Genomic DNA, 11,352 nt, shown 5'->3' with positions numbered 1-11,352 from the left:
AAGAACGTTTATTTTCATTAAAACGGAAATGTGTTTTATGTTCTGGTGCTGAATGTAGGATGAGATGGGGGGGTCAGCTGCTGCTGGCTTGTTGTCCGCAGACCCGCGTCCGGTTGATCTTACGGGACTACGGTTAGCAGGTGCATTGCATGTACACTGAATGACCGCTCTATATTAGGCCCCCATCCAGTAGCGCTGGATTCCTTTGTCCTTCAGAACCGCAGCAATTTGCCGTGGCACTGGGACTAGCCATCTGCTATTATAGCCCACCCATACCAAGGAACCATGAGTTGTGCGTTTGGACATGTTAGTTGGAGCACCAGCGTTGTATTCGGCTGACTCGGCGGTGACTATTAGACATCCTCCTCTGACCCCTTTCGGTGACGGATTGTTTCCATCCACAGAATCTCCTTTTACTGGGTGTTTTCCTTATTTACACCACTCTCTGTATATTCTTTACACCATTATACAAGAAAACGCCACAGAGTTGGTAGTGAAATCGCGACTCCGACTAGTCTAGCATCAGCATGACATTAAGGGTGTGTTCACAAGTCGCTGATTCAGTGTGCGCAGATCTGCAGTTGATTTCACCCTTTTAATTGATTTCAAAATGTAGCAAAATCCATGACAAAATCTGCAGTAAATCAGCGGCGTGTGAAGACTTCCTAATTAATAATTGGTCAGTTGAACAGATTGGATGTCCAAGGGCAGATTTCTTCTGCAATTCACAACATAAAGCATATTTAATACCACTAAGGGTGCTTTTACACATGACAAGAAATCCCTTGCCCTCGTACATCTCCGTTCGCCTAATAGTTTCCGAGATGTGATGTCAGGGCTCAAACTCACGACTTTCTATACTCCAGTCGATGGCTCTCCCCAGTGAGCTACCCAGCTTACTGGACAAGGTCCTAACCTTGTTCTTGTTCCTAGCACCTGCTCATGGTTCCCAATTAGCCCCTCCCTGTCTTATGATTGCACTTCTTCTATAAGCCTGGCCCTGTCACTCCCTCAGTATGTGATTATTCTGCTCCCCAGCATTGACTGATCAGTCTCCACTTCTGCCTGCTCCACTACGATTGTGACAAGAACTCCTGATACTGACTTCTGGCTTTCTATCTGACTACGTTACCCGCCTCATCCATTTGTACTGCAAACCGAGACCTCCCGTTGCTGACCCCTGGCTTTCCATCTGACTACGTTACCTGCCTCATCCATTTGTACTGCAAACGAAGACCTCCTATTGCTGACTCCTGGCTCGTCCCCGATTTACCCTCCAGACCCGCGGCTGCTACACGTGAGGCTTCAACCCAGTGCCTGAAACCGCTACAAAGTAATCACGCCGAAACATGGAGTCCATGGTAACCACTCTAAGAAAACAGATTACAGAGCTCCCAGGAATTTCGTGCCTCTTACCAGAATAGGTTGCTAGCATGCGACAAGCAATCGAGGGCTTACAGAGGCAACTCCTGAAGATATGCACTTCAGCACCAGTTCTGGTCCACCCAAGACCAGAATTGCCATTTGTCGTGGAGGTGGACGCCTCCAACACCGCAGTGGGAGCTATCCTGTCACAACAAGTTTGAGATAAGATGCAACTACATCCTTGTGCGTTTCTGTCCTACACCTTATCATCTGCAGAGAAAAACTATGATGTCTGGAATAAGAAACTTCTGGCCATCAAGGTGGCTTTTATCGAATGGAGGCACCGTGACTGTTCTTACTGACCATAAAAATTTTGAATTTTTTCATACTGCCAAGTGGTTATCTGCGAGACGAGCACGATGGGCCCTGTTCTTCTCCAAGTTTAATTTAATTGTGTCCTACTGACCCGGTTCCAGAAGCCGTAAGAGAAATACATTGTCCAGGATATATTCGGAGCCTGAAGAGGTGAAATACAGACTACACCATTCTGTCCGTCCTCCCCGCCCCCCCCCCCCCCCCCCCCCCCCAATTGTTAGGCATCCTGAACTCTTAAGACCTCCTAACAAAGCTTAAGGGAGGATACATAATGACCCCTTCCTGAGTTGCCCTTCTAAAAGAAGGATGGACTTTGGAGACAAGAACACCAACCATATGTGCCTGAGGCTGGTCGACTCGAAGTCCTCAAACTGGTCCATGATTCCAAGCTGGACGGTCACCTTGGAGGTTACAAAGGCTTTGGAACTCCTGCTTCATTATTTCTGGTGGTCCGACTGCAGGGGGGATGTGAAGAGATGCGTCGCCTCTTGCGAGGTATGTGCTTGGAACAAGACACTATGAGTCCACCCTCTGGGTTTCCAGTCCCATCCAGACCATGGGAATCTATATCGATGGACTTTATAGTGAACCTGCCCCCTCAAAAGGAATGACTACCATCCTTGTTGTCGTGGACCCACTCGCGAAGATGGTGTACTTCATCCCCATAAAAAAGATTCCCATGGCCGAGCGCACCACAGAGTTGATGATCCGGGAGGTTTTCCGACTACATGGAATTCCGTATGATATCATCTCAGACAGAGGGATTTAGTTCACATCGAAGTTCTGGAGACAATTATGCTCGGCCCTGGGAACTACCGTGAATCTCTCTTCTGCCATTCATCCATAGTCTAACGGCCAGGCCGAGAAAACTGGCCGGACTCTGGAGCAGTACCTCCGCTGCTTCATCTTCCATCTTCAGGACAACTGGGTGGATTATCTTTCAAAAGCGGAGCTCGCATATAACAATGCCCAATGTAGTTCTACCACCCAGAGCCCATTCTATGCCAGCTATCTGACGCACCCCGTTTGCATTCCTGGCCTATCTGCTAACACTCCTGTCCCGACAGTCAACCACAGACTGGAAGCATTGGCAGATATTCAAAATGAATTAAGAGACCTTGCTAGAAGCCCAGGTTGTCTATAAGAAAGAGTCAGACCAATGCTGCCAAGCAGCTCCTCCCTTCGAGGTTGGGGATAAGGTGTGGTTGTCCACCAAGAATCTGAAGGCGCACACACCCTCACCCAAAATTAGGCGAAAGTTTATTGGACCTTTCCTTATCTCAGCAAGGGTCAGCCAGTTGGCATTCCGGTTGAAGCTCTCGGGCAGCTTAAGGATTTACCCCGTCTTCCACGAGACCTTATTAAAACCATTTCAGGAAAACTCTGCTATTGCGGCAAGACATCCCAATACCGACTTCTGCCTTTCCATCTGGCTACCTTACCCGCCTCATTCAATTGTACTGCAAACAGTGACCTCCCGTTGCTGACCCCTGGCTTGTCCCTGATTACCCTCCAGACCCCTGAGGCTGCTACACCTGAGGCTCCAACCCAGTGCCTGAAACCACTACTTATGGATGCAGCTCCTCCTAGGTCCTCCAAGCAGAGACTATACTCTAGTCCCTTCAGCAGTGAAGTGTCTAGAATGGAGTTGCTGGTCAGAGGACCTACCAGGAGGAGTCACTACACTCTAGACCCAACCATGGCGGGAGGTTCTGTTTGGTGATTCTGAGGTGTGAGAGGTAACCATGGCGGGGAGCGATCAGTCGGCGACCCCAGTAATGAGGGGCTGCTCATGACATCATGCACCCTTACATACACATCATGCTTATGTGTCATTCTGGTTTACCTCAGTCTTGTCAGCAGGTGCTGCCCCCCCCCCCCTCCCCCCCCCCCCCCCCCCCCCCCCCCGGTCAGGTAAACCGGAAGTAGCCTGAAACCCTCCCAGAACTGTGAGGTAAGGCCGTCGCCCGCCTGCCGCCTAATATGACTGGGGCATCCACCATGCCAAGGGCACCGAATTGTCCCGTCGATCGCAGCTTCCCTGGAGTGATGGGAGGCACTCTTCACACAAAACTGCCTCCGCAGGGACATCGCACGTTCCCAAGCGCGAAATCGAGCCCAGTTTATCTCGGTCCCCTGTGGGATATTAGCCCGAGGCTTACTTCTGGCGGGACGAGTTGTATTTCTCGCGGTAATATTCAATGTATGTATAATGTACGGAAAAAACTTTAAAAACTTGTCTAGGCGGAGTTTAATGGGGGGAAAGAAATTCCACCATCTTTGGGTGGGTCTGGTTTTTATGGTGTCTACACTGCGACAAAAATAGAAAGGTAACTTTATTCCGTCGGTCGGGACGATGACCTCCGTTTTGTTTTGTTGCCCTTATTAAAAAAAAATATATATCTTTAAAAAAAATTTTAAATAAATATTTTCTCTCCCGCCATCTGCTGACCGCCATGACTTTTTTTATTTCTCCGTTGACATACTCTTAGTCGTGGATGACGCCGCCACGCTGTGACTGGACGACACTGACACATTGTTACTAAATCATATCCTATTTAGATCAGATTACACTCGTTCGTATTAGTAATAGTGCCCCCTATGTGACCTATGTAGTAATAGTACCCCTAATTATTAATGACCCTTCTGTGGCCCCTATTTAGTAATAGTGTCCCCTCTGTGGCCTTAATTATAATATGCCCCCTCTTTGGTTCTACTTCGTAATAAAAACCCCTCTATGGCCCTCTTTAGTCATAGCACCTCCTGTGGTTCCAAAGAGTAATAGCAACCCCTTTATAGCCCTCATTTAATAATAGTGCCCTCTCTGGGTTGGCTAGAAAGAATGCCCCTTCTTTCCTGGGTCCCATACCTCCGGTCAGGCAGCGAGGGTACAGGCCTCATTTTTTAAGGACACAGAAGCCTCAGTCACCACACTATGTCCAGCTATCCTGACTCCTCCCCTCATCCATAAGAGTACAGTGTGAGGGGAGGAGTCAGGATAGCCAGGTAATAGCGCCACAAATGAAGGGAGGAGCCAGTATAACCAGGCATTGAGTGCACAGCCTCCACCCCATGTCAGGTAAGCTGGACACAGCGCCCCTCCCCATCGTGTCCGGTAAACCACACGCAGCTGCCCATTGCATTATAGTGCCGCCCTTAAGTGTCACATAGCTGGGCACAACCGTCTCCCTGCGTGTCTTGTAATCACGTACAGCACCCCTTTAGCCCAGTGCGGCGCCCCCAGGTGTCCAGAATCGGAAATCATGACATTTTCAGAATAAAGTTAATCTCGGTGATATCAGTAATGTATGTTTTATATTCCCTTATAGGACGATTTGCAGCCAGCGTTCTCTGACATGACTAACGTTGGCGGCTGGGTCTTCTCCATCCCCTTGGTGGCGCTCTTCCGCTTCAGCGAATCTGTTCTGTGGCAGACGGTCTGCAGCGTCAGCGCAATTGATGACAGAAGGATTTTCCGGGACCGGGATTTGTATTCGGACACATTCACCATTTCCTCCTGGGGGCGCCGCTCTCGTCTCTGTCTGATCTGGAGGTTTCATATGAACAAATGAAGGGGCTTGGCCTGCAGCCAATGACTGAGGTTCGGCCGCCGCCGCTTCACTTTATGTGCTCAGAAATAATTGTATTTTTTTATAGAATTTATTTGCATTTTACAAAAAAAAAATGCCATGTGAATGGATAAGGATGTAAAGGCAATAAACAACAAGAAGAAAGCATTTAACCCTTTAAGGACCAAGCGGGAAAAATATACGGTGCTTGGTCCCAGGCTTTAATCCCTGCCAATAGCAGATGAACGGCATGGGTCAGGTCCTCAGCTGTCAGACACATCAGAGGACCCAGAGGAGAAGGGAGAAGCGGTTTTTAGCTGCTTCTGCCCTATTCTTTCCCAGCTAAATAGCGCTCAATGAGCGCTATGTACTAAATAGTGGAAGTATTATTTTCACTATACGACCCTTGATTACGTGACCGCCGGATGCCCTCTGTCGCAGCAGAGCTGCAGGGTCCTATAAGACCCAGATCAGCTCTGTGTAGTGACTATTGTCACCACAGGGGAATGTTTTCCCCTGTAACTGGGGCTCCTATGGATGCGGCTACTATGCATGCCCCAGCTACAGTGGAAAAGTGTGCAATTAAAAAAAAAAAAAAAAAAAAATGTGAATGACCCTCAGAGGTCTTAGATGACGTCATGGGGGACAGAGATAGTAAAAAAAAATTACACAATGAAATAACACTATATACATAAAAAAGAAAATGCCTCAAAGCCGATGCCAACCAAAACAATCGCCGTATGTGCCCTATAATCCAAAACTATACATATTATATATCAAGACGTCTGAAACAAAACGAGGAACCCGTTCCTGTACTTTATTTTACTGTAAATATACTAATTAAAAAAATACAACTATATATTTTTAAAAATCCTTTTTTTTCTTAGCTTTTTACCCCCCCAAAAACTAAAAAGCGTAAAAAAAAGTCAGTGAAAAAAAGATATAAAGAAATAGCTTTATGTGTCACAGGGGAAAAAAATGCCGTAAAAATAATTTTGGTAGCTAAAGGGAAGCAAATAGGGCAGTAAAACCACCACATGGGTAAAATCCCTAAAAAGTGGTTTAAGGGGTTAAACTACTAAAACAAAAAGACAGCAAGGAAGCACTAAAAAGCTGTAAGGAAAATAAATGAATGTAAAAAGCAAATAAAAGCAGGAAAGGTGGAGACAGAGAGACTCATTGCCAAAGAGGGTTTTGTCCAGGCAGCATCGGCTGTCAGTGCTGGGATGCATCAAGGTGGGAGCGAAAGCCGCTGCTCCGACCCGAGTGTGGTGGCCGCTGCTTGTAGTTGCAGGTGCTGTGTGTGAGAATGGCCTTATATTTTCTTCTCTTCTCTTTACACTGTTTACTTTATGCAATGTAATAAGTAACGTATGAATGTATGCCTTCCTTCCGCTTATCTGCTGCACATTGGAGACTCATCTCTATTGTACTGCAACATCTTTTTAATTGTAATGAGTAAAATATTTACTTCATGCGAAGCCTCTATATTACATTTGTAAGCATATCTGTGTTTACTGCAAATCTGCGACCCATTTCCATGTCTTTTAATGTCCCTCCTTTCCATCAGTAACCACCATGTGGTTGTCATTAACAGGCTGCAGAAAGGTTAAAAGATGAGGAATCCCACCTGGGCCAGCAGACAACACCAGTCTGTCCCTGAGAAAGCCTCCATCAGCTACTGGAAGGCTCCTAAATGGAGCAGCAGACTCTCCGCTGTTCAGGTGATGACGGATCCTCTGACATGTGGGGTTTGCGGTCTGATTGTATACAGGATGATATTTCACTCTCTGCTCCGTGTTGTGCTTTATTAGGTGGCCATACAGATGTCGCTATATTGTCTTTCAGGCAATTTCAGTCTTTCAAGTCACGTGAGTTTGTAACACCACATGTAAGAATTTTTGGAGGGGGGCTTGAAGTATAAGCTCTACCCTGAAGATAAGCCCTAGCTGCACAAAAAAAAAAATTATATCACCTTAGAAGCGCTATCAACTCTGCTGTATCTTCTCCCCATTCCCCGGCACTATTCTTCTTCATCTCTTCTGGCTGGGGATTGAATCTGAGATTCATCTGGGATCATGTAAGTAAGAAGAGCTCCCTGCAGTTATCGGGCTCTGATTCATCTGGGTTCACGTAAGTAAGAAGAGCTCCCTGCAGTTATCGGGCTCCGATTCATCTGGGTTCATGTAAGTAAGAAGAGCTCCCTGCAGTTATCGGGCTCCGATTCATCCTGGTTCAGGTAAGTAAGAAGAGCTCCCTGCAGTTATCGGGCTCCGATTCATCTGGGTTCACGTAAGTAAGAAGAGCTCCCTGCAGTTATCCGGCTCCGATTCATCTGGGTTCATGTAAGTGAGAAGAGCTCCCTGCGGTTATCGGGCTCCGATTCATCTGGGTTCATGTAAGTAAGAAGAGCTCCCTGCAGTTATCGGGCTCCGATTCATCTGGGTTCAGGTAAGTAAGAAGAGCTCCCTGCAGTTATCGGGCTCCGATTCATCTGGGTTCATGTAAGTAAGAAGAGCTCCCTGCAGTTATCGGGCTCCGATTCATCTGGGTTCATGTAAGTAAGAAGAGCTCCCTGCAGTTATCGGGCTCCGATTCATCCTGGTTCAGGTAAGTAAGAAGAGCTCCCTGCAGTTATCGGGCTCCGATTCATCTGGGTTCACGTAAGTAAGAAGAGCTCCCTGCAGTTATCGGGCTCCGATTCATCTGGGTTCAGGTAAGTAAGAAGAGCTCCCTGCAGTTATCGGGCTCCGATTCATCTGGGTTCAGGTAAGTAAGAAGAGCTCCCTGCAGTTATCGGGCTCCGATTCATCTGGGTTCAGGTAAGTAAGAAGAGCTCCCTGCAGTTATCGGGCTCCGATTCATCTGGGTTCATGTAAGTAAGAAGAGCTCCCTGCAGTTATCGGGCTCCGATTCATCTGGGTTCAGGTAAGTAAGAAGAGCTCCCTGCAGTTATCGGGCTCCGATTCATCTGGGTTCATGTAAGTAAGAAGAGCTCCCTGCAGTTATCAGGCTCCGATTCATCTGGGTTAATGTAAGTAAGAAGAGCTCCCTGCAGTTATCGGGCTCCGATTCATCTGGGTTCATGTAAGTAAGAAGAGCTCCCTGCAGTTATCGGGCTCCGATTCATCTGGGTTCACGTAAGTAAGAAGAGCTCCCTGCAGTTATCCGGCTCCGATTCATCTGGGTTCACGTAAGTAAGAAGAACTCCCTGCAGTTATCGGGCTCCGATTCATCTGGGTTCAGGTAAGTGAGAAGAGCTCCCTGCAGTTATCGGGCTCCGATTCATCTGGGTTCAGGTAAGTGAGAAGAGCTCCCTGCAGTTATCGGGCTCCGATTCATCTGGGTTCAGGTAAGTAAGAAGAACTCCCTGCAGTTATCGGGCTCCGATTCATCTGGGTTCAGGTAAGTGAGAAGAGCTCCCTGCAGTTATCGGGCTCCGATTCATCCGGGTTCAGGTAAGTAAGAAGAGCTCCCTGCGGTTATCGGGCTCCGATTCATCCTGGTTCAGGTAAGTAAGAAGAGCTCCCTGCGGTTATCGGGCTCCGATTCATCTGGGTTCAGGTAAGTAAGAAGAGCTCCCTGCAGTTATCGGGCTCCGATTCATCCTGGTTCATGTAAGTAAGAAGAGCTCCCTGCAGTTATCGGGCTCCGATTCATCCTGGTTCATGTAAGTAAGAAGAGCTCCCTGCAGTTATCGGGCTCCGATTCATCCTGGTTCAGGTAAGTAAGAAGAGCTCCCTGCAGTTATCGGGCTCCGATTCATCTGGGTTCACGTAAGTAAGAAGAGCTCCCTGCAGTTATCGGGCTCCGATTCATCTGGGTTCAGGTAAGTGAGAAGAGCTCCCTGCAGTTATCGGGCTCCGATTCATCCTGCTTCAGGTAAGTGAGAAGAGCTCCCTGCAGTTATCGGGCTCCGATTCATCTAGGTTCACGTAAGTAAGAAGAACTCCCTGCAGTTATCGGGCTCTGATTCATCTGGGTTCAGGTAAGTGAGAAGAGCTCCCTGCAGTTATCGGGCTCCGATTCATCCGGGTTCAGGTAAGTAAGAAGAGCTCCCTGCGGTTATCGGGCTCCGATTCATCCTGGTTCAGGTAAGTAAGAAGAGCTCCCTGCGGTTATCGGGCTCCGATTCATCTGGGTTCAGGTAAGTAAGAAGAGCTCCCTGCAGTTATCGGGCTCCGATTCATCTGGGTTCAGGTAAGTAAGAAGAGCTCCCTGCAGTTATCGGGCTCCGATTCATCCTGGTTCATGTAAGTAAGAAGAGCTCCCTGCAGTTATCGGGCTCCGATTCATCCTGGTTCAGGTAAGTAAGAAGAGCTCCCTGCAGTTATCGGGCTCCGATTCATCTGGGTTCAGGTAAGTAAGAAGAGCTCCCTGCAGTTATCGGGCTCCGATTCATCTGGGTTCATGTAAGTAAGAAGAGCTCCCTGCAGTTATCGGGCTCCGATTCATCTAGGTTCACGTAAGTAAGAAGAACTCCCTGCAGTTATCGGGCTCCGATTCATCCTGCTTCAGGTAAGTGAGAAGAGCTCCCTGCAGTTATCGGGCTCCGATTCATCTAGGTTCACGTAAGTAAGAAGAACTCCCTGCAGTTATCGGGCTCTGATTCATCTGGGTTCAGGTAAGTGAGAAGAGCTCCCTGCAGTTATCGGGCTCCGATTCATCTGGGTTCAGGTAAGTAAGAAGAGCTCCCTGCAGTTATCGGGCTCCGATTCATCCTGCTTCAGGTAAGTGAGAAGAGCTCCCTGCAGTTATCGGGCTCCGATTCATCTAGGTTCACGTAAGTAAGAAGAACTCCCTGCAGTTATCGGGCTCTGATTCATCTGGGTTCAGGTAAGTGAGAAGAGCTCCCTGCAGTTATCGGGCTCCGATTCATCCGGGTTCAGGTAAGTAAGAAGAGCTCCCTGCGGTTATCGGGCTCCGATTCATCCTGGTTCAGGTAAGTAAGAAGAGCTCCCTGCGGTTATCGGGCTCCGATTCATCTGGGTTCAGGTAAGTAAGAAGAGCTCCCTGCAGTTATCGGGCTCCGATTCATCTGGGTTCAGGTAAGTAAGAAGAGCTCCCTGCAGTTATCGGGCTCCGATTCATCCTGGTTCATGTAAGTAAGAAGAGCTCCCTGCAGTTATCGGGCTCCGATTCATCCTGGTTCAGGTAAGTAAGAAGAGCTCCCTGCAGTTATCGGGCTCCGATTCATCTGGGTTCAGGTAAGTAAGAAGAGCTCCCTGCAGTTATCGGGCTCCGATTCATCTGGGTTCATGTAAGTAAGAAGAGCTCCCTGCAGTTATCGGGCTCCGATTCATCTAGGTTCACGTAAGTAAGAAGAACTCCCTGCAGTTATCGGGCTCTGATTCATCTGGGTTCAGGTAAGTGAGAAGAGCTCCCTGCAGTTATCGGGCTCCGATTCATCCGGGTTCAGGTAAGTAAGAAGAGCTCCCTGCGGTTATCGGGCTCCGATTCATCCTGGTTCAGGTAAGTAAGAAGAGCTCCCTGCGGTTATCGGGCTCCGATTCATCTGGGTTCAGGTAAGTAAGAAGAGCTCCCTGCAGTTATCGGGCTCCGATTCATCTGGGTTCAGGTAAGTAAGAAGAGCTCCCTGCAGTTATCGGGCTCCGATTCATCCTGGTTCATGTAAGTAAGAAGAGCTCCCTGCAGTTATCGGGCTCCGATTCATCCTGGTTCAGGTAAGTAAGAAGAGCTCCCTGCAGTTATCGGGCTCCGATTCATCTGGGTTCAGGTAAGTAAGAAGAGCTCCCTGCAGTTATCGGAAGTTCATGCAAAACTGACAGCATGAAGTCATTTGGCGTCACGTCTAATAAACCCCCAGGATTCCTTTAGTTCTGAAATGTGCTGCATTTCTGACACCAGAGAAGACACAACAACTTCAGAAGCAGGTGGCACTATTCTAACATTAGTGCTGGGGTATAAACAGTAGGGGGCGCTACTCTAACACAAGTCCTGCAATAGTGGAGGGCTATTATAACATTAGTCCTGGAATATCTGGGGATAGAAGTAGGTGGCGCTAGTCTAACATCAGTCCTGG

This window comes from Eleutherodactylus coqui, chromosome 11 (assembly GCF_035609145.1).
Source record: "Eleutherodactylus coqui strain aEleCoq1 chromosome 11, aEleCoq1.hap1, whole genome shotgun sequence".
Taxonomy (NCBI): domain Eukaryota; kingdom Metazoa; phylum Chordata; class Amphibia; order Anura; family Eleutherodactylidae; genus Eleutherodactylus; species Eleutherodactylus coqui.
The sequence above is the reverse complement of the archived record's forward strand: the minus strand, read 5'-3'. Positions refer to the sequence as shown.